Consider the following 27,805-nt stretch of genomic DNA (forward strand, 5'->3'; position numbering starts at 1 on the left):
AAACACTGTTTCTCCTCATAGAGCAGGTGGTGACCTGGATGGAAGCATAGCGTCTACAGAGATTAGATGCTGTCAATTAAAGGGTTTTATGTTTCTCCAAAGCAAGCTGATGCCAAGGATCAAATATCAACCACCCAAAATTTCCAAAACACACAGCCCCTCATTTCCCCCTTCTACACACACCTGATTTAGAGATGACAGTTGGAAAAACAGACATGAGTGAACCAAGCCTGGGACCAATTACTCACAGGTTAACAACAACGGACCCAACAAGTAGTGTTACTTGGGGTCATGACAACCCTTTACAGGTAGTGGCTTCACAATTGCTAAGATTATCAACAACTTTAAGAGTTGTGAAGTAGGCTAGCTTCCATTAATGGAATTAGAAGTCTCAGGTAGGCAGGAAGGCTCAGGGAGCCATTTGCCAGTTCAAGGTACAATTTGAAAGCCAGAGGGCCTCTTCATCTTTTTAAGGGGACTCCAGTTTCTTAAAGGGTAGACTGTGTGGAAAATCAGACCAAGATATTAATTACACTTTCATTCAGTCATTTGTCAAATTCAGATCCTTAAAAGGAGAAGAGAAGAACTACGAACTCTAAGAAGGGGTTATCTATTAGATGACCATGAGAATCCTGAATCCCAACTTCTCAGAATCCTATGCTTTAGTAGGAGTAGCCTCATTTCACTCACATATCAACTTGACTGGAAATTGTGCGAAGACTTCAGATGAATCAGATGCCTCTTATGAGTACTTGTTCTCTTCTAGACATGCCCCAGCTCTCCTCATTGCCTCCTTGCCTCCAGGCAAATAGTACCATGTCTTAGCATGGCTGAAGTGGTAAAATAAAGACACTTCTCCATGAAGAAATAGCTGACATGCCAAAGCAATTTCCATATTCAACTAAGTTCTACTGTCAGGAACCAGGAAAATATGTATGAGTCGATCTTTGAGACTTGGACCAGAATATGAAGCAGAGTATCAGGTTGGACAAGGAAGAATTTCTTGTCGTGAGCCCACTCACTCAGAAATCAATATTCAGTGCTCTGACAACAGCTGGAGCAAGTCCTAATCATCTGACTCCTTGAAGCTATACTACAATGATCTACCAGAAATAAGTGGACATACTGGACCCCCTGGTATATAGATCTGAGAAAGGGACTCAGAAGGTTGGGAGGTGGCATGTAAGGCTAAGACACTGTATGAATTTGGAGGAGATAATGTCTCTCATTTGATATTTCCGTATTTGTAAAAGAAACATAATGATACCCTAGTAGACTATAAACTACTTCACAGCAGTGACTATGTTTCATTCATTATTCTATCTCCTGTTCCTCACAGGACATCACCAACATTTGTTGTTTGAACAAATGAAAACATAAGCTTACTGTGAGGATTTAAGTGACACAATGTACAGATACACATAAAGTATCTGTCACAGAGTGCTCACTATATCACACATCTCTCTCTTTCACCTGCTTTCTTTGAAATCTGCTTCCCAATAGCTCTCCATTCCACTCTCTACAAAGGAAAGTCACATGTGCTGCCCTACTTAGGGAAATTACCTTCTGCCTTTTCTGTTAGAATGCACTTTTATGTGTTAATACCATTTTCTGCCATTATCCACAGGACTGGCTGCTAGAATTAGCATTCTCAATCTAAGATCTTGTCATAAGAGTATTTGTTTTCTTCTTAACTTTACAAAACCAAAATTCTTTACTCTGGAAATCAATGGACTTTACTGGTAATGGTAGAAACATGGACTAGAAGTTAGCAAATGCTTGCAGCATGCCCTCATCAATATTTGTTAAATGTAATGGTGTAAATTCATTCCCTTATCTGTAGAAGTTACATACAAATACCTAACAGAGGCATTGCTGTAGTGAAAAATAAGAGATAAAACATGGGAAGCACCTAGGACATGAGAGGCACCAGATTAGCTTCAAATATAACATGTATTCATCTCCCTACCTATACACACCTCCTGTCATCTCCTCTTCTACTCAAGTTGACAATCACTCCATGTATTCCATTTTGGGAGACTGAGTTAATCATGAGAACATCCAAACCCATCTAGTTAATATCTATGTTTTACAGCCAAGTAAAATGGGCCAGATCTCACTTGAATCTCTTACACATCCAAACTGTTGTCTCCTCTTGGACTTCTTAAAGCAAATTCACCTTTTGTAGCTAACTGCTAGAAATGTGTTTTTCACTCTCCACTGAATTGTGATTATTTCAATTAGGGGATACTGATTGTGTTGCTTCAGGTGTTGTTCTGGTTGTCTCTTCCCTGAAGAATGACCCAATTCCTTTCTTATTCTTCTATATTAGCTGAGATTATTCCCCAGCTGCTCCTTTTCCCTCAGGAGGTAAGAGGAAATTTAACACACAGCCTTTCTGAAGCCCTCTGAGCCTTGGGAAGTTCATGTTAAATGCCAAGATTTACAAATTCTCTTTAACTGCTCTGAAGTCTAGATTTATGTATATTTTGACTCAAGAGTATCTAATACACTTTTAAAGGGAGTTTTAAAAGACAACTTTCATTATTATTGGGTCGAATTTAATACTTTTAATAACAGGGTAAAATTTGGCCACAAATTTTAATTTACTCTTATTTTAAGAATAAATTACCCTTCAAACGAATTATGCAAGCCACTTGCTAGAGCTAAACTCACTAGGGTCCACTAGATGAGTAACTTAACTAATAGGAGATACTGGGAATTTATTTTAAGATCTGAAGTAATTCAAGGAATGCCTTGGAGAGATGGGCAACTTCCTAGATTTGGGGCTGCGGTACCTCACCTAACAATGCATCTACTCGCGTTATGATATATGAATGATTTCCCACAAAGCTTGAAAAGCAAGTAAGATTGCAAGCTTTGTGGATAAAACTCCAGAGGGCCTTAATCTAGGTAAAAACTGGAGAACCCTGAAACACAAATGGTATTTAGAGGCTTAAACATGAAGAGTTCTAACAATTCCAGCTTTCTGCCAACTATTCAGAAGTGGAAGTACACTCTAACCAGCCTGTTCAGAAAAATTCTGCTTCAAGTGCTTGGGACGGAGAGGAAAGCAAGCTTGAACGTGGTCAGGCAGGAAGCCATCCAGTCAGAAGAAAAGGGCTCTAGGGAATTACATAAAACAGTCAGAGAATAATTTATGTTCATATTAACAGTTGTCTTCCATTTGCTTGATAAAAATGGAATGAAGAGCCTAGAGTGTTAAGTTCTTCAAGGGTGGGAACACTGTCTTCATTCACCTTTGATTACTGAAATCTAGTACAATGACACATTTGTTTAACAGAACTGGGCCAGAGTGAAGAAACTTAAAATGCCTACTTCTTAATAAGAAAAGAGAAAATCTAAGAGGTCAGTAAAGTCTCTTATCAACTAAAAAGTCACATTCAGGCTTTGCTAAGGAATTTTCAGTTGCCAATATGGACTTTTTCTGTACAGAAGGAAAGCTGAAGAAATCAAATACTTGGGGGAGGGGGAGGGATGCCAGGACCAATCCTAAAATTACCCTGCAAAATAGAGCACTTGCTGCTTGAAAGTATTCCACATTACTCTGATTTTTATTTAATAATGGGTGAAGGTAAAACACTACTTAGGACTCACTGAAAGATAGATACTACGTGGTGAAGGGCCGGGGCACCACAGTAGCTAATAAGACAGGCAAGTGTTAGCTAAAAGATAAGGCACTGCTCTCTCTTACAAAAGATTTCATGCCACCTGGAAAACTCAGTTCCATTTCTAGATCCAGCAATAGACGTTTTAGAGAGCAGATATGTAGCTATTCCAAGGACATATTATACGTATTCAGTGTTGAAAAGTCATTTGGTACCCTCGTACACCGCACTTATATATGGTGAAGATAAGATTCACGAAAATTGTGAAAGAAAAAAACACCAGTTCTGTGCTAATATGGTAATTTTACACTATGCCATTTCTAGTATATGGGGTCAATTCTAAGTAAAATGACTAACCAAACAGGAACACTTAGGTTTCTTTAATACAAAACTAAATCCAACCCCCTTTTTCAGATAAAGCTATTTCTCTTAAATTTTAGAAAGATTTTCTTTACTTTAAATTGAATGAACTAGTTCAAGTCTGCTGCAATTTCAAATGCAGAACAAAATGGATTATTTCATATGGTAATTTGTAAATTTTATGCCATAGTAATACATTAAATATTTGGGAGAAAAAAATACAACTTAGATACATTTCAATTTAGAAAAAGAAAATTTTGAAAATTTTCATATCAAAGATTATAAGTATGAGGCAAACATATTGAGCAGCTTTAAAAACAAGAGAGGCAAGTAGTAAAACCACTCTCCATTAGAAAACCATGGATTAAGGATAAACAAGAGGAAAATGAAGATGCCAGAGCTATGTATCCTAAATAGAGGATACTGCACTAAACAACATTAAAATAAGTATGAGAGACTCATACTAAATTAGACAAGTAAAATTTGAGCAATTTTACTCAATTGTACAAAAATGGTGCAAAGGTTTTTCATAAAAAAAGATGCAATGCAAGGGAAATTAAAAATATCAGTAGTTTGCTAACTAAAATAGCTTCTGAAACTGGGCTTAAAAGGCTTTCCTTTCCTTAGATTTCCTTAAAATGACCAAAGCAGGAAAATCTTCACCTTCCCACTTGAAAGTGTTGATTTGTGTAAGACACACATTGTTTTATTTTTAGACATTCAATCCAGCTTTATTTTCTAGCATCAGTGTAATCTGCTTCTTTCATTTAAGCTTGCAAATAGTTAATATTATCCAATTCATCTTGAAGAGGAAATAAAGCATTAAATTACTTACAACACACATGCCAGGAGTTACTAATGCATTCATAAAACAACAGAAATATAAAGGACTTCAGCTTTCACATAGTTCTATACACAGAGAAGGCTGGTTAACTCAGCCAGCCTGGGATGCCCAAATTCTACATAAACCTGAGAAAGGCCTATCTTCAGGACCCTAAGCCAGCTCCTTGGGGGGATGAACCCTGAGCCCTTGGAACACAGGGTACCAATCTGATCAGACAGTTTATGCTAACTATGTGATTTACGGTGACCAACTCTCTGCCCAGGGAGAATGGAGCCTGAGCAGTTGAGGTCACTCAGGTAGGTGATTCATGCCTATGTGACTGGCTCCCAATAAGCTCTGGCACAACAGCTCAGGCTAATTTCTCTGTTTGGCAACACTTTGCAAGCGTTGTCATGTAGTATTGTTGGGAGGGTGTCCATGTGACTATACTGGGACAGGACATCTGCAAAGTTACACCTGGTTTCTTCAGGACATCCCCCCAGGGCTGATGTTCTTGTGCTGATTTTCCTCTGTATCCTTAAACAGCAATAAACTATTACTGTGAGTATAAAAACTTTTCTTGAGTTCTGTGAATCCTTCTAGTGAATCACTGAACCTCAGGGAGGTCTTGGGAACCCATGACCCATTTACATTTACAGAAGAGGAAATGATAACCCAAGAGATCCATTCCAAGTATTAGAGCAGGGCTAGCAGTAGAATCGCCATGTTTTGCTTCTTGCCAAATCCTGTTAGTGGTGATAAATTAGGAATTGTTTTAATTCCTCCTTATCACATTAAACTGACATTGCTCAAGGTTCCTACATTAAAGGCAGTCAACCACTAATAAGCAGATCCATCAGAATATTACAGTCCCCTTGTTCCACACCATGCCAAATGCTACTGCTTTCCTTACATTCAAATTAGCAAATTTAGTTGAAATTAGGTAATCCCAATTTCAGTTATTTAGCTGTCTCCTTGTTAGATAGCTTTCTTCTTTCCAGAGGCTTTTATTTGAACAACTGAATATATTGACTCATAACTAGATAACCAATGTAGTGTCTCTGATTGAGGAGAGAAGTATGTTTCCAACCTAACTATTCTGTATCAGGCTTTGAGGGAAACCGGGTCAAGAAACAATGCAGTGGGGAGGCGGTAACCATGCTGACATTTTTAATTCCAGAGGCTTTCATTAAGGTTGGGCTTATTGATTTAATAAAATGTAAAAAGTTTATATATTACAAAATATGATTAAAATTGAAAGTGATGTTTAGAATACCAGGGGTTAATCCCCAACTACAAGGTGCCAAGAAAAGTCTGGATTCTTGGAGGTTTTGTCTATTTGGAAAGGAGGCAAGAAATGCATTTCTTTGAAATAAACAATCTGAAATAACTCGTGAGAGAGCTACTGACATCCAAATCTTCATGCTTTTCCAAAGATAACAATCTCATTATGGTTACCCTTCAGTGACAACAAGAACCTTAGTTCTTAAAGATTGTTCTACTGTTTCCTAAGTACAGTTCTACCACATGGAACTTCCATAAGGTTATACTCTGTCATTGTACTGCCAAAGGATTTTTCCAAATTAAATACCTCTGTCTTCCTCCTTCACCTATTCGTGTTCCCTATTGCAATTAGTGACCTCTCCAGCCTCTGCTGCTCAGGCTGGACAGCTCAGAGTCACCTGACACTGTGGACTCCTTCGGCATGCTTCTGTTATGCTCCCATCCCCCTTTGTGCTTTCTCTGCTGCAGTGTCTGTTGAATTGGTTTCCTCCTTTGGATTACGATTATCCTACCTACAGGATCAGGACTTCATTATGGATTGTGTGGATTCTAATAACCTAACTGGGTTTCCTGCCTCCAGGATCAGTAACTCCAAGGCCTAGTACATCACTGTCCTAAACACAGAACAAAGTCAAAGGCTTTCAGTCTGATGCTCAAATCCTTTCATTACCTGGTCTCAAATCTTCCATTACCCATCTGCTCTAAAATTGTAACATACCACCAGGAGTTTTATATGCAACCCACTCAGTTTTAAATAGAATCTCCTAAATACATTATTTATTCTCTCACTTCAGTATCTTTGGTAAAGTGTCTGCTCTTAAGATTTTTATTTGTGCAATGGCTTTCTCTAACTAGTCACCTATCTTTCTCACTCCATTTCCCCTCAATCAAAATCAAATCCATGCACGCTTCAACTCTTGGTTTCCAAATACTACTGACATTAAGCAGGGCATCTCAGAGAAATGGTTGACTGAGGACCTGATGGCAGGAAAGGTATGAATCCTGCATAGTTTGTCAGTCCAGAAAAAGAAGAGCTGATTGGGTTCCCCCAAGGCCACCAACTGGCTTAGAAGGGATGGGTATGAACAGCCAAATCTGGTGTTAAAAAGGATAATGACAGCAATAAACCATACACAACCACACCGTATAATGTGTTGTTCAAACAAGGACCCATTTGACAGAGAAATGAGGTTCTGTTAAAAATTATGCTGAGACAAGTGGTGTACCAGGAGAATCCCAGGGAAATCTGGTCATATGGTCACCCTAACTATATACTTGCCAACTCTTGCTATCTCTAAATGCTCTTTATTATTCTTTTTTAAACTCACATCAAGCAGACTGTTGCCTCGATTACTCCACCAACACCATTATTGTAAAAGTCACCAACAATCTCCATGTTGCAAAATCTAATGAACAGGTCTCAGTCCTCTTACTCAGCGCAACACAGCAGCATCTCACTCTTCCCCCATCTTGGACTATTGTCAACTTTTTAGCAAGTTAATTCCTCCTTTCTCCTTGATATACTCGCTTCATCTGATGTACAGGACCCATATGCTAGCCATTTTTTCTTAGCTTCCTTTGCTAGTTTTTCCTCTTCCTAGCATAAGAGTGGACTAGGATTCTGTCCTTTACTCTTCACTATTATCTAGTATTATGTGATTTCATTCAGTCTCATGACTTTAAATATCACATATATGTCAACAACTCCCAAAAGTATCTACCTCTGCCACACCCTCTCTCCTAATCCTTTTTACTCTGCTGTTTTCCCACAGAATATCATCTACTAACTTCTAGTAATAATTAACTTCTTTTTAATAAATGGAGTTGGGAAAACTGCACAGCTGCATCCGAAAGAATGAAACTGGACCAATGTCTTACACTATATGCAAAAATAAACTTAAAACAGATTAAAGACCCAATGTAAGACCTGAAACCATAAAACTCCCCAAATAAAACACTGGCAGTAAACTCCAGGACATCAGTTTTTACAATTGTTTTTGTATCTGTCTCCTCAGATAAGGACAACAAAAGCAAAAATAAACAATTAGGACCACATCAAACCAAACCAACAAGCTTTCTGCACAGTGAAGGAAACCATCAACAAAGGAAACAGCAACTTACTGAAAGGGAGAAGATATTTGCAAGTGATGTATCAGTAAGGGGTTAATACCCAAACTATATTAAGAATTCATACAACTCAACAACAGAAAAACAAACAATCCAGTTAAAACATGGGCAGAGGACCTGAATAGACATTTTCCCAAAGAAGATACACCAATGGCCAACAAACAGATGAAAAGGTGCTAAACATCACTAACTGATGCCGGGGTTTTTGTTTGCGGAGCCGAAGAATGAGCTTCACTAACAGTCAAGGTAGGAGAGCAAGATACAGGCTTTTATTTAGAGATACAGTGAAAGGACAGAGCTCCTGGCTCACGCCAGGAGGGGACAAGAGGGTCTGTAGTGGTGCGCTGTCTAGGGGTTTTATAGACAGTTGAGGATTTTTCGAGAACATGAAAAAAACTTAGGGGTGTGGACTTGTTAAGTGGTCTCTGAATATTTAGAATTAACTTAACACAAGCAACTTCTTCTGATGATTTCTCTTTGAGATACCAGCATCTTGGTCTGGGGGCACAGGAAACAAGGCCACCTGCTCAGCTCTCCAAGGTGGGCTGAGGTATTGTTTGCTAAAGAGTAAGTTAAGAATTTCTAACGTCTTAACTTCTTGGGTATTAAAATGCAATCTTACCTTTAAGGTGGAATTTTTCCTGCCTTTTACTGTGTTGTTTATGCCTGGGCTTACCTGCTAAATTAGTTGCCCAGTTTGCAAAATTACTTCATCAGATCTGAAGGAGAAAGACAGCACATAGGCCTGGGCCTTTTAGTATGCTAAAGAGAACTTTACACATGATTATAAATGGTTAGCGTAAAAAAACATGTGCTACTCTTCTTTATCTGGGGAACATTAAGTGATTTTGCTGAAGAATGATTCTAGAGCTCAATGTTTAACATAGAGTTTTAGCAGGGGGGTTTCCTTGCATGTAGTTACATCATTGCTCTGACTGCAAATATCTCACCCTGCCCCTTCTGGAGGCCCTTACCCTACTCTGACTACACCCACGGTCCCTGTCTCATAATTATTAGGGAAAAGCAAATCAAAACCACAATGAGTTATCATCTCACACTTGTCAAAATGGCGACTATCAAAAAGGCAAGAAGTAACAATTGGTGGCAAGGATATGAAGAAAAGGGAACCCTTTTGCACTGCTGGTGGGATATAGATGGGTGAACTGAGGAAAAAAGAATGGAGGGTTCTCAAAAAATTCTGGGTATTTATCTGAAGAAAATGAAAATACTAATTTGAAAAGATATGTGCACCCTTAAGTTCATTCTAGCAGTATTTAAAATAGCCAAGATTTGGAAGCAACTTAAATGTCCACTCGTAGATGAATGCATATATATATGATCCTTCACATCATGACCACCGTTTTCTCTCCTTGCCATTCAGTGTACATACATTCCTTACACATGTAAAAATGTTATACAAATTTAGCATAAAAAAGAATGAAATCTTGCCACTTGGCAACAACATGGGTGGACCTGGGAGTTATTGTAAGTGAAAGTCAGACTGTATGATTCCCCTTACATGTGTAATTAAAAAAAAAAAAAAAAAGCAGAAATAGACTTATAAATGCAGAAAACAGACTGGTGGCTGCCAGAGGGGAGGGTGATGAGGGGATGGTGGGAATAAATGGGTCTAAGAGATACAAAATTCCTGTTATAAACAAATAAATCATGGGGATGTAAAGTACAGAACAGGGAATATAGTCAATAATATTGTCATAACTTTGCTTTGTGACAGATGGCATCTAGACTTATCACCATCATTCCACAACATATATAAATGTTGACTCACTGTGTTGTACACCTGAAACCAATATAACATTATATGTCAACCATGCTTCCATTTAAAAAGACAAAGAAAAAATAACCAAAAGAGTAGTTTAGTTTTCAAAATACCATGCAAATGACCTGACCAAACAGAAATGAGGATGCAATCAATGCAAGAGATTGATTGAAACTGGTTAGCTAAGCACTGCACATACGAGGATGAAGTGAGCACTGGCACATTAAGTTTCCGTTTGGTGCTGCAGTTCCCAGCAGTGGGAGCAATAAAGACACCCAGAGTCCCAGGGGACCTTTCTCATATACATATTCTTTTTCAAGTAAACATATATTACAATGAATGTCCCTAGGCATGAATCTTGATGTATCTATCTTCTGCCTCCCCGCAAAAAACACAGTTTTAGCAGATGATGAAAGCTGTGACAATGATTCACTCTGGTTTTGTGACACTACATGTGAGGCAGTGGTAAAGACTGCCTTGTTATTGGATAAAGACATGGAACCTTCACACAGGAATGCACAAAGATGTGTAAGGAATGTATGTACACTGAATGGCAAGGAGAGAAAATGGTGGTCAGGATGTGAAGGATCAACTGTTGAAAAAGCTTTTAATGCCCACAAGGAATTAGACCCTGTCAGGTAAACAACAGGAAGCTAATATAGATTCTTAAATATGAGAATGATTTATATAATGTAGGCTTACTACTAGGAAACTTTACTAGTGTCAGGTTCTTGCTGGCAGCCAGTTAAAGTACTAAATGTCTACAAATAGTACTATCTTACTCTAATTCCCAGCTGACTTTCATGTCTAAAACTGAATCTTCATATGCTAAAAACTACTGAATGCATCCTTCAACTATACGTTATTTTCTTCAAGATGTAAAATAATTACTGTTACAGAAAACCGGAAAACGTGGACTGGATAGCTGATGGAAGAACCAAGAGGCACTCAGAGGTCTTGGAGGGTGGAGGTTTATTTTATGATGGCAGGCTCAGAGGAGAGTGATCTCCAAAGGCTGAGCCCCGAGTACAGCAGGGCCATGCCTTTTACACAGTTACTACAAAGCTAAGGGGAGAGCCAGCACCCAGAAACTGTTGCAGTGGGAGCTATTAGGTCACTGTAGGTGTATTCAGGATGCTAGTTATATTTTAATCCATTTCTGTAAAGGTTATCTGGATACCATAGTATAAAGTAATGGGCTTCCATGACTAACAACCTGTTCCTTACCACTGGGTCCTGGGGGTTGGGATGGGGGTGGGGGAACAGAATACAGTATTTCTGAAGCCACCATAGAAACCCTATTTCCTTGGCTTTCATGGCTTCCCACCACACCTGCCAAGAGGGGGAGGGAATTGAGAACTTTCTGAGTATTGCCCCATCATTACAATTTCAGTGAGCTAAAAACAATTTGCATAATAATCCAAACTTTGCATTTCAAAGAGATAACTAAGCATAAACATTATCCAACAGTTTAGTCAAAGGAAGTTCCAAAACCTTCTTGTCATCATATAATCCTCTCTCTCACAGTAGAAACACCTTTGAGAAAACAGGACAAAATAGCCTGTTTTAAGCCAAGTGATTAAACAGGATCACATTTTCTATGTCAAAATAAAAATCTACACTGTTCTTGGCACATAAAATTACCCACTTCTTTCATATTCAGAGGCAGGCAGAGAAAAGAGGTCCAGCAATTACATCATCCTGAAGATTCTACATAGAACACTTCTGCATTATAATAAATCTAAGATTTTCTGATTAAATTTGAATAAATGAGATTTTCTCAGTGTAGTGACTCTCTTCATAAAAAATGGCCTTGGGGAGAAGAATTTACTATTTTGAAGTGGGATCCAAACACCTGTTTGAAAAATTTTGTGGTAAATTTATAAGGAGTAAATGAAATACTTAAAGCCACTTTCTTTTTATGTCTTCTCAGGATAACATGTCAAGAATAAGAATAATCAGTGGAGGTGACAGGTATGTAGGTATTATTATTATTCAGTATTTCAAATAAAAAGAGGACAGAACTACCTACTGCTTGATGTGATAATATATATTTGCTTTTCTACTCCTAAAATATTTTATCTACATATACTTGCTAGTTTTCCTTAACCAACCGCAAAAAGTTAAAGGGAGAAAACAAACAAACAAACAAAATCTGAAGCCTCATGAAAAATTACTTAATCCCACAGCACATTTTTTCCCCACAGTGAATCACCTAGGAAATTCATCAAAAGACCTTAGGGAAATGACATAAGATAAGTGACTGAAGCAGTCTTTCCCTGTAATTTTGGCATAACCACTGAAGGGATATATGTGCTAAAAGGGATAGAGCAATGTGTTAAAAGAGAATGGTCTTTAACTGAAAGAGTAAGAGACAATCTTTCAAAATTTTAAGAAAGTCAAACAATCTGTTATTGCAGTTCTAACTCCTTACAAGTATTTTCTCTAGAAACTTCAAGTTTCCAGTTATCTTTCTTCAGAGACATATATGACAATAAAATCCATACTCATTTCTTAATTATATTTCCATGTGTTAGCAGTTTAAAGATCCTATGTCAGTTAATACTAGGATCATGTTACATTCAAATTTGTCTAAAATACAGTACCAAATTTGGCAAGGACTGAATAGTTTTTTGAAACCTTATCATTGCTACTAATTCATGGTCCCAAGGGAATTACTTCGGTATTAAGCTTCTGGATTTTATTTCTAAATGTTAAATGCACTTTTTTGCACCTTTAGGGATACTGAGGCAGTCTCTATCTTTAGAAGGCCTAATTATTCTAATTAGGTCAAAATTATAAAGAAATCTTGTTTTCTCCCCCCCCCATGAGGCAATGATGACATACTATCGTATTTCACTATCACTTTCACTTTTAAATTAAGTGATGGTTAAAATTACAATGCAGCAGCACATTTCTTTATAATACTTTTTCTTGATAAAACTGCGCACATAATACTTAGTAATTAGGTTAGTAGAGTATTAAGAATATGGGCTATATACATGCGTAAGTTACTCTACAAGAAGATATATCAAAGAAATAATCAATCTTCCCATGTTTTCTTCCATCTGCTACTCCTATAGCTTTTCTTCTTCCTTCCTAATTACAACCCTTAAATAGAATTCGTGCCTCAAATCGAATTTACCGAGTATCATAATTCTTCCAAGTGGTAAAGATACCTCAAGACAAATACTGGGCATAAAAGCCACAGGGCATAAATCTGCAAAGAAGTAAAAAGCTAACCTTTCCAAACAATATTGCCTCTCTCTCACTTACCAACTTTACATTTCCCTGTATGGCCCCGGAAGATGACTGGTTAGCCAGAGACGGGTAAGATTCCTCAAGGGAGGAACAACCTAAGACAGGCACAGTCGCAGGGAGGTCATCAGGTGAGAAATTGGGGATCAACAGAGGTGAGGCTTAGAACTTCACCCCCCCTGTTTTGAGAGAAATCTTCTGCATCTGTGGATGTTTTATTGCCCTTGTCTAGCTTGGATTAACACTTAGTCTACAGGCATACACCTGATCATCTACATTTGCTCTCTTACAGCACTGAACTATGTTTTCTACCTTTATTTTGCATCTGCCTACCACTTCAGCATTTTATTAAAAATAATAATAATAATAATAATAATAAGGGAGAAATGTGGGATTCACATATAAATCAAGTATAAAAATCAAACGAATATTCATATTTGACCTAATGGTTTATAGTTCATAATGCGTGATCAAAACCAAAAGTTTCTGTGATGACTGCCCTTGTACTGTTCACCATGTAAGAACTTATTCACTATGTAAGAATTTGTTCACCATGTAAGAACTTGTTCATTGTGCTTCAGAAGATTGGAGACTGATGAGAATTAGGCTTGGGGTGGACTAATGATTGTGCATTGAGCATTGAGTCCCCTATACAGAATTTTATTGTTGTTAACAACCATTTGATCAATAAATATGAGAGATGTCCTCTCAAAAAAAAAAAAGAAAGAAAGAATCAACTCAGAAATAAAAAAAAAAAAGAATATGGGCTATAGATTCAGATAGATTTGCACTGAATTCTGGCTTTGCCAAGCTCTAGAAGTGTAACTTTGGTCACAGTAATTATCCCTTATGTCCCGTTTCCACATCAGTAAATTGGAGCTAAACCAGAACCTTGAGGAGCTACTACATATATAAACAGCTTTATATGTATGCGTGTGTGTGTGCACGCACACACACAGACACACACACACACACACACACACAAGGGGTGTAGTAAAGGGTGTGACACAGAGTAGGTGCTCAATAATGAACTAAAATTATTATTTATGAGCAGCAGTGTTCTTACATTGGAAAAAGAGCTTCTTAAGTCTGGGATGTGAAGTTGTATAAAACAATATCTTTGCTAATTAATTGAGATTCAATTAAACAAAATCATGAAAATCTTATCAATTTGGTAAAATAGTAATATTAATTACTTTTTAATTAAATTGTCACTTTTTCCAATAAATCTTCCCTGATTACTTGCTAGAAGTTCTTGCTCTTTTAAAATTTTCAAAGCACCTATCATAATTTACCTGTCTTTAAAATTTGTGAGTAGCAGCTCCTTTTTCTAACAGTGCAAGATTTTTGCAGAGCAAAAACAATGAATCACATGGCATATTACCTTCCAAAAAGATAGATTTAATAAATATCTCCTTAATGCAGGTAAAAAGTCAGTCATTGCTTCCTATCTGGTTATCTAGCCTCCACGCTCCTCCAGACTTATCTTTCTAGAAAATAACATATGAATATTCAAATACTTTTGATCATCCACATTTCCTAAAAGGCTTTGAACAGTAATCTCATCTACCACTGTAGCACTATCTTCAACCACATGTTCTTCCATTCATTCCATATTCCAGCCAGGATATTAATTCACTGAAGAAACACATGCTGAATGTCTGCATCAGGCCAATTAGTGCATTAGCACTGGAGATAGAAAGATGACATCCTCTTTTCAGAAAAGGAAGCACATAAAGGAGAAGTTCAATGTACTAAACCCTGTAATAGGAGCAGAGTACTGAACAGGGCTTTCAAATCACACCGTGCACTTTCAGACCTAATGCTTTGTTCTTGGAATGCTCTATTTACCTAGACTGCCTTTTCCTAAGTAAAATCATACTTATTCTTCAAGTTGCAACTCAGTGCCCCCCACCCCTTATGTTCAATAAAGTCTTCCCTAAGTCCTGTAAGTAATTAAATTAAACAATCCCTTCTCTAGGTCCCTACAATTCTTTGATTATAACACTGGTGTAGCATATATCATACACAGATTCATGTTTGTTGCTTGTGTCCCACAGAAGAGTGTTCTCTGGCAGTAGAAATCTATTTATCTACATACATAGTACGCTTTAAATTAATATTAACTAACCTCAGCACGTAATATGGAATTTATAATAGGTGTTCTAGAAATTCCTACTCTTTTTTTCATTTGTATTTTTTGTTTTTCTTTTCTGGTTGCAAATGTTATATGTCTTAAGAAGATATATGATTATTAATAAACTGGAATGCTATTTTAGATTGTGATGAATGAAGGAATAAGTTTTGTTCTACTATGCTGTTTTATTTTATTATTTATAATAAGCTTTATTTTACTACACTGAGTTTCATCAAGAATAAAGAATTTAAAAAGTGAGACTTTCTCTCCCGACCTCCTATATATAAAATAGATACACCATGTAAAGGAACTGGTACTTTTTATAGAAGAAATGTGAGAATAAAAGTGAACTCTACATTTTCATTGTAAATTTCTAAAAAAAAACATTTTAAATGGGAACAGTAATTCCCCTTGGGGTTATTTTTATTTGGTAGGAGACTACACACCTTATATAATATAATAGTAGGTGGGGAAAATGGAATAAAATTCTTCATATTCAAGAAAAAAAACCCATGATTGAGTTTCTCCAGTTACCACAAAATGTTAATTCTTTGAATAGCCAAATCACCAATATGGGTTATTCTAACTTATAAGAAAAAAACAAAATGCATACATGATTTCCATTATAACAGAAATCTAGAATATACGTGGCCAAGTTAATGAATGAAAATGTTTGAAAATAACTTGTCTCCATTTAACCCAAAATTCAGGTGACATTCCGGTTATATAAAAAACAAAATTCTGTTTTGTGAGACAACTAATTACTGTTACTACTGCTTTTCCCTAGAGCCCTTTGTCTCCCACTGTGTTTTTCCAAGAAAATATGTTGAAATATTTGCCTCTTCTCTCAATCACCACGCTATTTCATACTGGGAGGAGAGTAGTATTCGTTTTCCAAATTATTTTAATTAATAGCTTAAAATGGCTTAGGCAGCGATACCTTCAGGTAGTAGAAATGTTCTGCCAAGGTTGTTAAGTTCAAATTTCCAGAATTACAATACTTAAAAAAAAAGGGAGAAGGGGAATAAGGGGCATTACAATTAGCACACATAACAGAGGGTGGGGGGCGGGGCACAGGGAAGGCAGTGCAGCACAGAGAAGACAAGTAGTAACTCTTAAGCATCTTACTACGCTGATGGACAGTGACTGTAATGGGGTATGTGGTGCAGACTTGATAATGAGGGGAATCTAGTAACCACAATGTTGCTCATGTGATTGTATATTAATGATACCAAAAAAAAAAAATCAAATCAACACAATACAAAAAGAAATAAAAAATGTTTTTTAAAAAAGTGTTGTGATACTTCTTTCTTATGACCACTAAACCCAGTTTACACATTCAACAGCCTCTGAACAAGGCTTATCCGGACTGAGGCAATTCCAAAGTCAGTTTATTTTAAAATTAGGTATATACAGTGACTCAGTAAATGCTAATAGCACTTTCATCACTTTGCCAACAAGGGCCTCTAACTTCCTCTGTTTTCAAATAGAAGCAAGCATGTTCAAAAACGGAGGGTGGATACCACTTTTATTTGCCGCAACTGTCTTACTGAAAGGTAAAAATATTTTAAGGCCACCGTAGACTTAACATCTTTGTATCAATAAAACATCAAATGAAAATTATGATCCCTATATATTAATGCCACACTGCAAAGGGTTTCAGGAATATGACCTATTCAAAATACTGGCTTAAGTTGGAGAAACCATATGCCAGGAAGCAAACTGAAATTCCAACGTAAAGATCTGTTTCTAAATTCTGTTGCATGAGCATGAGGAGAGAGCAAGCAGTACATAACCGAGCTCTTGGAATACCAGTATGGCTTCCTGTTTATCATTTCAAATGTCACAAGTTGAGTACAGAAGGAGTTTAAATCAGGGCATCTTGCTCTGCCTTTACAAGTAATAAAAGTTCTGCTTTTTAAAAAAAATCAGTTTAGAACAAATCATTGTAAAAAATTAAATAGCAACACATTAAAACTTTCAAAACTTTTACGATATAAAAACGCACTGCTCACTCATACGCACACGTGCACACACCCACCCTTATGATGTCAATATAATAAATCTCTGCTTTCTATAAATTTTTGCTGTACAATGAATATTGTTTTAAGAAGGAAGTTTTTTGATTCATATTGCTTTATACTTTTTTAAGTCTATTTAAATAAAAATCTACTGTATAAGAGCAATGTATATGTTTGTATGTAAAAACATTAAATATACATGTATACGTATAAAATGAAACAACTCATTAGGGTAGATATTTTTCCCCATCTTATTTCATTCACTCTCCATTTAACTTTACAAGCTATTGCTTTATAATTTACATATAAATCTACATGAATTTGTAATTTAGCGATTTCAAAAAATTTTTTTTCATTATGCTAAGCACAGTATTTTTCAGTATTACAATGTTTTTATGAATATTCCCCTCGAGCCTTGTGTATCTAGAAGTATTTTGTAGAATATATTCTTAAAAGCAGAAATGGTTAGTCAATAATTTCAACACATGTGGTCAAATGTCTGTTTCAAAAGGATACATACACCAGTTTTTATGCCTTCCAAGAGTGAATAGCCTGTCCATGTAGTGACATCCTCTCTAAGAACAGCTATTTTTTCTCATTCACCTTAGTACAATAGCCATTAAATTTTACACTGTACAGCCTACAGATTTACCTATTACATTAGTTATCTATTTAATCAAGTGACCACCAAAAGAGATTACCAATAACATTAAGAAAGAGGCAAACAAAGAAACAGAAGAGAAAAATGTACCAGGATAAGTAGAAATAAAGGTAACAAACCATTCTCATTGATACCTGCACTATATAAGTGCTTCCTCTTGGTAAAAATATTATGCCAAGGTGAAGGTTTTTACTGGAGATCTTTAAGGTGAACTAAAGATGTCAAGAAATTATTTATTATTTGATTAATGCATTTAAGATAAATAATCTTATAAAGTACAGATTTATAAAAGGGATTCACAGGTCACAGTACTGACTGTTGCAGATCATGTGGCCATAAGAGACCCTATCTGGGTATATGGGTAGGCTTATGGTGTAAGGGAAGTCAATGAGGAAGAAACATTACAATTCTCCCTTCTAGGTTTCAGACCTGAAGGAATAAAATACAGCTACTCAAACAATTCAGAATTTAGAGTTAGTTAGACATCTTTTTACACAGAAGTAACAGGATGGGAGAAGAGAGGTGGGAAGATATGCTTAGATCACATGAATAACAACAAAAACCATTTTGATTCAATCAGCACAGTCTTGCTAAGTAGGCTAGACCACAGAGGAACCACAACTTCATAAATTCATCAATCATGATCAAATATATGAGTTTCTGCTTTGAAAATAATATTGCCAACTTCAAAAACAACAACAACATCAACAAAAAACCCTAATTCATCACTCCCTTCTTGAAAGAGTTATTAGGTTCAAGTCTTAGGTTCTCTTTCTTCTTCAGCTTCTTACTTACTCACATTTACAGTGTCTTGAGGTGCACAGGCTTCTTTCCTTAGCTATTTACAATTACTTCCAACTCTGGTTACTCCCGTTTCTGGTTATGACAGGCTAAGATACTAACAGATGATGTGACTAACCTCCTTCTCTCCCACCTCCCCCAATAATGACCATAAAACCTGGACATACAACAAACAGTCCTGCCTCAAGGTAATGAAGGGCGCATGGAAGCAGACAGACTCTGTTGGCAAGTCCAAGCTTCCTGGGAGTAAAGATAGGAAGCTGTACAAAGTCAGCATCTCTTCAGAGTTTCGCCTGAGGCTACCTGCAGTCTGCATGGTCAGGAGCAGTGGCAAAGGAACCACTCTGAATAGTCTAAAGTCACAATTATTATTGAAATTGGAAAAAGAAGAACAAATGAGGCCCAAAGTCAGCAGGAGGGACATAATAAAGATCAGAGAAGAAATAAATAAAATTGAGAAGAATGAAACAATAGAAAAAAATTAATGAAACTAAGAGCTGATTCCTGAGAAAATAAACAAAATAGATAAGCCTCTAGCCAGACTTATTTCAGAGAAAAAGAGAATCAACACACATCAACAGAATCAGAAATGACAAAGGAAAAATCACGATGGACCCCATAGAAATACAAAGAATTATTAGAGAATACTATGAAAACCTATATGCTAACAAGTTGGAAAAACCTAAAAGAAATGGACAACTTCCTAGAAAAATACAAACTTCCAAGACTGACCAGGGAAGAAAGAGAAAATCTAAACAGACCAATTACCAGCAATGAAACTGAAGCAGTAATAAAAAAAGTACCCAAGAGCAAAACCCACGGTCCAGATGGACTTACGTGGAATTTTATGAGACATACAGAAAAGACATAATACCCATTCTCCTTAAAGTTTTCCATAAAATAGAAGAGATGGGAATACTCCCAAACTCGTTCAATGGAGCCAGCATCATCCTAATACCAAAACCAGGCAAAGACCCACCAAAACAGAAAATAACAGACCAATATTCCTGATGAACATAGATGCAAAAATACTCAACAAATTTCTCAAAATATTCAAATTCAGTTAGACAGTATCTATCATATCACTGATAAGTGTTCACAAATGCCTAGGGTACCTAACTGGTTTTCTTGGTTTCACTGAATATGGCTGGTAATTGTAGGTCTGCTTTTGTTATGTAGCTGTATTCCTATTATATTAATGTGTGTACACAATTTAATTAGTAGTTTGTTAAAACCTATACATGCTTATATTACTCTACAAGAAGATATGTCAAAAAAATAATCAATCTTCCCATGTTTTCTTCCATCTGCTACTTCTATAGCTTTTCTTCTTCCTTCCTAATTACAACCCTTTAGTAGAATTCGTGACTCATATAGAAAATTACCAAGTATCATAATTCTTCCAAGTGGTAAAGATACCTCAGGACAAATGCTGGGCATAGAAGCCACAGGGCATAAATCTGCAAAGAAGTAAAAAGCTAACCTTTTCAAAGAATATTGCTTCTCTCTCACTCACCAACTTTACATTTCCCTGTATGGTCCCGGAAGATGACTGGTTAGCCAGAGACGGGTAAGATTCCTCAAGGGAGGAACAACCTAAGACAGGCACAGTTGCAGGAGGGCCATCAGGTGAGAAATTGGGGATCAACGGAGGTGAGGCTTAGAACCTCACCCCCCCTGTTTTGAGAGAAATCTTCTGCATCCGTGGATGTTTTGTTGCCCTTGTCTAGCTTGGATTAATACTTAGTCTATAGGCACAGACCTGATCATCTACATTTGCCCTCTTACAGCACTAAATTATGTTTTCTACCTTTATCTTGCATCTACCTACCACTTCAGCATTTTATTTAAAATAATAATAATAATAATAATAATAAGGGAGAAATGTGGGATTTTATACATATAAATCAAGTATAAAAATCAAACAAATCATATCTGACTTGATTGTTTATAGTTCATGAAGCGTGATCAAAACTGAAAGTTTCTGTGATATGACTGCCCTTGCACTGTTCACCATGTAAGAACTTATTCACTAGGTAAGAACTTGTTCACCATATAGGAACTTGTTCGTTATGCTTCAGAAGATTGGAGACTGTTGAGAATTAGGCTTGGGGTTGATTAATGATTGTGCATTGAGTTCCCTATACAGAATTTTATTGTTGTTAACAACCACCATTTGATCAATAAATACGAGAGATGCCCTCTCAAAAAGAAAATACTCAACAAAATATTAGCAAACCAAATTCAAAAATACATCAAGAGGATCATACACCATGACCAAGTAGGATTCATCTCAGGGATGCAGGATGGTACAACATTCGAAAATACATCAACATCATCTACCACATCAACAAAAAGTAGGGAAAAAACCACATGATCATCTCCATAGACACTGAAAAAGCATTTGACAAAATTCAACATCCATTCATGATAAAAACTCTCAACAAAATGGGTATAGAGGGCAAGTACCTCAACATAATAAAGGCCACATATGATAAACCCACAGTCAACATCATACTGAACAGCGAGGAGCTGAAAGCTTTTCCTCTAAGACGGGGAACAAGACAGGGATGCCCACTCTCCCCACTGTTATTCAACATAGTAGTGGAGGTCCTAGCCACAGCAATTAGACAAAACAAAGAAATACAAGGAATCCAGATTGGAAAAGAACAAGTCAAACTGTCACAATTTGCAGATGACATGATATTGTACATAAAAAACCCTAAAGAATCCACTCCAAAACTACTAGAACTAATACCGGAATTCAACAAAGTTGCAGGATAAAAAATTAATACACAGATATCTGTTGCTTTCCTGTACACTAACAACGAACTAGCAGAGAGAGAAATCAGGAAAACAATTCCATTCACAATTGCATCAAAAAGAATAAAATACCTAGGAATAAACCTAACCAAGGAAGTGAAAGACCTATACCCTGAAAACTATAAGACACTCTTAAGACAAATTACACTAACAAATGGAAACTCATCCCATGCTTATGTATAGGAAGAATTAATATTGTCAGAATGGCCATCCTGCTTAAAGCAATCCACAGATTCAATGCAATCCCTATCAAATTACCAACAGCATTCTTCAATGAACTGGAACAAACAGTTCAAAAATTCATATGGAACCACCAAAGACCCCAAATAGCCAAAGCAACCCCGAGAAGGAAGAATAAAGTTGGGGGGAATCTCTCTCCCCAACTTCAAGCTCTACTACAAAGCCACAGTAATCAAGACTTTGGTACCGGCACAAGAACAGAGCCATAGACCAGTGGAACAGGATAGAGACTCCAGACATTAACCCAAACATATATGGTCAATTAATATATGATAAAGGAGCCATGGACATACAATGGGGAAATGACAGCCTCTTCAACATCTGGGGTTGGCAAAACTGGACAGCGACATGTAAGAGAATGAAACTGGATCATTGTCTAACCCCATACACAAAAGTAAATTTGAAATGGATCAAAGACCTTCATGAACATATCTTCCCGGGCAAGGGAAACAAGAGCAAAAATGAACAAGTGGGACTATATCAAGCTGAAAAGCTTCTGTACAGCAAAGGATACCATCATTAGAACAAAAAGGCATCCTACAGTATGGGTGTATATATTCATAAATGACAGATCCGATAAAAGGTTGACATCCAAAATATATAAAGGGCTCACGCATCTCAACAAACAGAAAGCAAAGAATTCAATTAAAAAATGGTCAGAGGAGCTGAACAGACAGTTCTCCAAAGAAGAAATTCAGATGGCCAACAGACACATGAAAAGATGCTCCACATTGCTAGTCATCAGAGAAATGCAAATTAAAACCACAATGATCGCCACCATCCAAAAGACAAACAACAACAAATGTTGGCGAGGTGGTGGAGAAAGGGGAACCCTCCTACACTGCTGGTGGGAATGTGAATTAATTCAACCATTGTGGAAAGCAGTATGGAGGTTCCTCAAAAAGCTCAAAATAGAAATACCATTTGACCCAGGAATTCCACTTCTAGGAATTTACCCTAAGAATGCAGCAGCCCAGTTTGAAAAAGACAGATGCACCCCTATGTTTATCGCAGCACTATTTACAATAGCCAAGAAATGGAAGCAACCTAAGTGTCCATCAGTAGATGAATGGATAAAGAAGATGTGGTACATATACACAATGGAATATTATTCAGCCATAAGAAGAAAACAAATCCTACCATTTGCAACAACATGGATGGAGCTAGAGGGTATTACGCTAAGTGAAATAAGCCAGGCGGAGAAAGACAAGTACCAAATGATTTCACTCATATATGGAGTCTAAGAAATAAGAAAAAACTGAAGGAACAAAACAGCAGCAGAATCACAGAACCCAAGAATGGACTAACAGTTACCAAAGAGAAAGGGCCTGGGGAGGATGGCTGGGAAGGGAGGGATAAGGGGTGGGGGGAGAAAGGGGGTATTAAAATTAGCATGTATAATGTGGGGTGAGGCACAGGGAGGGCTGTGCAACACAGAGAAGACAAGTAGTGATTCTACAGCATCTTACTACGCTGATGGACAGTGACTGAAACGGGGTTTGTGGGGGGGGACTTGGTGAAGGGGGGAGTCTAGTAAACATAATGTTCCTCATGTAATTGTAGATTAACGATACCAAAAAAAGAAAAAACTCATTTCAGTGTGCCCTGACTATATTATGGAAGGTTATCAAAACAATAACAATAGCACTGGTTTACCAAATAAACTGTAATGCTACCTACTCTTCAAAATGAACACACATACATTACAATTGGTACACTAGCTGCTTCTGTCAGAAGATCTGTAATCAGAACAATCCATTACTAACCAATGAAAATTAACTTCACAAATGAAAATTCTTTACTAGGCACATGTAATACCAGGTTTACTAACTTTGAGACTAAACAAAACGCACAGGAAGAACTGAGTTCCTATGTGTGCTATCAAGCATATATAGTCAGAACATGATTCTCAACTTTAAATCTTGGCAGAGAACCTTCTTGAATATTCTAAATTCCAAAAATTATCCAAGACTGAAATAGTTGGTACTCTAATTTTAAAATTCTGTGATTTCTATAAAACACTTAGATTTTCTGATTTCACTGTTTTTTGTGTTAACCAAACATACCAGCTAAATACCCAAAGAATTTCTTCCTGGTACATTTCCTGGTTAAATGATTTATGTTTGGCATGTCATAATTAACATTATTCTTGTTTTTTTTTTAAAGTAGAAATTAGTATTAGTTCAATAATATTAAAGGTCCTTTAATACTATTTAAACATATTTTAAAATAGGCCAAGTTTTACAAAGGGAAGCCCAATTTAGTATTTGTAATGACATATGAGCACCATAAAAATCCTTCTCTTTCCCCAGATGCGAACAGTATCAAACTTTCCCTTTCTGTATTCTCTCCACCCACATAGACCCACACGCCCTCCCCCACAAAAACTTTTTCACCCTCCCACCAATGAAGGCTTCCCTAGAGTGAACAAAAAAACAGTTAAACTAAAGGACGTTTACTATCACAGAAAGTTGAGGAAAGAGAGTGCTAATGCAGCCTGCATTTTTCAACCAATACCCAGAGAGCTACAGTCAGTCTTTTGACTTCTACTCTGGGTCTCTTTGGCTAGGAACACTGGGATGTCTAATACAGAAGAGAGCCTGGAACTATATATATTATGCTTGTTTTCCCACCTATAGCAAAGGTGTTTAAATTCCAAACTAGAGATAGGAATTCCTAAATATTAACACAATCTGTCTCTTACAAATTACCTCATTTCCATTTCATTCAAATCACAGTTTGAACACTAATTATGGATAAACTACAACATGAATATTGTGTATATTAAAACACATACTGTTATATGCACAGAAATATTAGAAAAATCTAGGTTCTAATTAACTGTGACTCTTTCATTTATTGTCTTTAATAAAATATTTTTTATTCTAAAAACAAAAGTTGTCAACAGATAAGGGCCACATTGCTCACATACTTTCATTCTAAAAACAGTAGTAAATTAATAAGGAGAAAGGAGTGAGGGAAGCATTCACTTAGTATATGTGAAATCTTCCCTAATTACTCACCGGATAATGGTGGTGAAATATATAACCAAATTTGAAAAAAAGTTAAAGAAACTTTCAATAGAAATATTTTATTTGGACTTAAATCTAAATTATTAAATCTATTTTAAAACAGTAATTTTTAAATTATTGAAACAGGCTTCTTCATTATTCACCAATTCAGTCAGTACTTATCAAGCGCTTTCTATGTGCCAAGCATTAGAATGGATACAACCTTCATTTTATAATAACTGACATTTTTAAGGGCTTCACATGTACTAAGTAATGAGCTTAGACCACAGCACTTTATAATGTAACAACCTTACAAATAGGTACTACTTTAGCCCCATTTTACAGATAAGACAAAAACAGTGTAAAAGAACTTTCCCATGGATATGTAACTAACTATAAGGGACTAGGTTGGCAATTGAACCCACTATTAGGTGTCACTAGTACCTAATCACTCTTTTAGGGGCTTACAATGAAACTGTGGAAGATATACACCAGGCAAAACTGCTTAATAATATAATGAAAGTGCAAATAAAGTGCTTTGAAAGTATAAGAAACATAGTTGCTGCCTCCTAGAAGCTTTCATTCTAAGAATAAAGTCAAAGTAGTTTGATGCTACTTTAGTAAAGATGTATCTACTACTTAGTATACTAATTGTATTAGTAATTGCATATTTTAAAGTCAAAAATCCATGAGAACTAGCATTCAATTTCACTTCAATTAAAAACCTGTCAGACTATACAGAAAACAGGATCTTATCTCTCATAATATTTCTAAACAAAAATGGGTAAATCATCTGAAAACATGCAAAGGAAGGAATTACAAACACAGAACTCTCTTCACAGAAGGCACAAAGTACCAGGAGGCATAAAAGTATTCTTCAGGTGGGCCTGACAGAGTTAGATCTCATGTCCCTAATCTCAAGTAAAACTGGAGTTTAGAGATGTTTTTTTAATCTGCACATAACACCTACCATTAATGTTTACTATATTCCTATCAAAGAAAAAGAAGTCAAATCAGCAAACGTTAAAAACAAAATTCAAGGAGTAAACAACAGATTCTGCTTTTTAACACGAAAGAAAAAAAGGGAAATTTCAAGAGAGAGAAATTTAAGACGTATATAGTGTCTAAGAAACTGAGGGCAACAAAACTTAATTTGTAACAGAACTATCAACTTAATGTTAGAGAGTCAGGGATGGATTGGCTACAAAGGAAAAAGATGACTGCTCATCCTAAAACTACCACAAAATTACAGAAAGCTGGATCTCTTCACAATAAACAAAAATAAATTTATTTTTACCTTATTACTGGAATGTTTCCTGAGATCTAGAAGAAATCTGCAGTAAGCACGGTCTATGGAAACAGACTTAAAATTCAGCAGGACTAACCAAGAAACTACAAGACAGTGTAAGACAACCATATAATCTTTGGCACATCAACTCACCTCTCCTTTAAAGTAACATGGAAGCATTCACCAAGGTTTTACATACACTTGGAGGAGTCATCTAGGTGTTAGGCTGTCATATTGTATGCACTTAGGCATTCACACCACTGCTTACATAGGTTCCGAATGTCTTGTTAGAAAAAGTTCTTAGAATTTACACTGGAGAAAACACTCATATAACTTTAGGAGATGGCAGAGAATGCACTGTTACCATCCTATAATCTCGCAGAGGAAAACCCCCTTAGGATGCTGTTTATTCCCCAGCTAAATAGCAAGAACTGCAAGCAATGTCTAACTACAGCTAACTATAGTTGCTCCCTGAGACCCTGAGACTTCACTCTTCTCCTGAGTATTCAAACTCAGTATTTAGAATTAGAATCTCTAAAACTAGTGTCAAGTGCCAACTAAGGTGTGCATGCATCACTCCATGGGGAGGTACAGAACTATCTATAAAAGCAAAGAACTTGGTTGGGACAGATCTAGAAGCACAATTCAGGCACTAAATGCCTATACCATGTTCAAAAATGACTGCTTTTTCTTCTGTTATTTATTTTGACTGACAACTACCAAAAAGAAACTCAAAAGTAGAGAAGAAAACTTGGGTATCTGGTAAGCTGTTTGTCTCACTTGTATATGTAAAGTCAAGTTTCATTTTTAATCACAACTAAGAGAGCTACACAAGTTGTAGCAAAAGTAATCAGCATTATAAATGTTTAGATAAAGTGTATCATGAGCAATACTGATGACAGTTTGAAGTTATTATTAAAAAGTATAGTTGAGGCAGAAAATGCCACACTACTGGTAAGTAGCCAAAGCTTAGGGCCCTCTTCCTTCTAATATCTGGGGAAGAATGAAAAACAAGTCACTATCAATAAAAGTTAACCTGAAATTACCACTACATAGCAAACAGGAGTTTTACTGAAAAACAGATTTCAGTAATTAATGTGAGCAATCTAAAATAATAAATATTTCCCAGGACTTCTAAACTGTTACTTATGGAATTCACAGGATGGCACGAATGAATTATTTGTGGAAAAAAAATGTTTTCTTCTTTCCAAAGTTATTCCTCAGTGAACTGGAGGAAAAATAAATGAAAAGCTCTGTTTTCATTATATTTTTTACTCAGTGCTAGTTATTGATAGTGAGACAGGGACCGTGGGTGTAGTCAGAGTAGGGTGAGGGCCTCCAGAAAAAGACCCCTACCAAAACGCCATATTAAACGATCAAACAAGTCACATTAATTTTCTAAAGTAAAATATCAAACTAGGAATATAAGCATTCTTCAATGAAGATTAGTTGAAACTAAAAAAGGCCAAGAATAACCTGGCCTAAAATGTTTGAACATCCCCCAGATAAGAAAATACCTCAGCATAGCCCATGTCTTATTTGTGTCAATTAAATGAGGCTAT

At 36.4% G+C, this 27,805-nt stretch overlaps 1 protein-coding gene across 1 annotated transcript in view; it reads right to left on the reverse strand.

Annotated features, from left to right (window-relative positions):
- Nucleotides 1-27,805, reverse strand: part of SRFBP1 (serum response factor binding protein 1) — a 157,690-nt gene that overhangs the window by 128,732 nt on the left and 1,153 nt on the right. The gene's annotated exons all lie outside the window — the stretch shown is intronic.

The sequence above is a fragment of the Manis pentadactyla genome, chromosome 13, assembly GCF_030020395.1.
Source record: "Manis pentadactyla isolate mManPen7 chromosome 13, mManPen7.hap1, whole genome shotgun sequence".
Lineage (NCBI taxonomy): Eukaryota > Metazoa > Chordata > Mammalia > Pholidota > Manidae > Manis > Manis pentadactyla.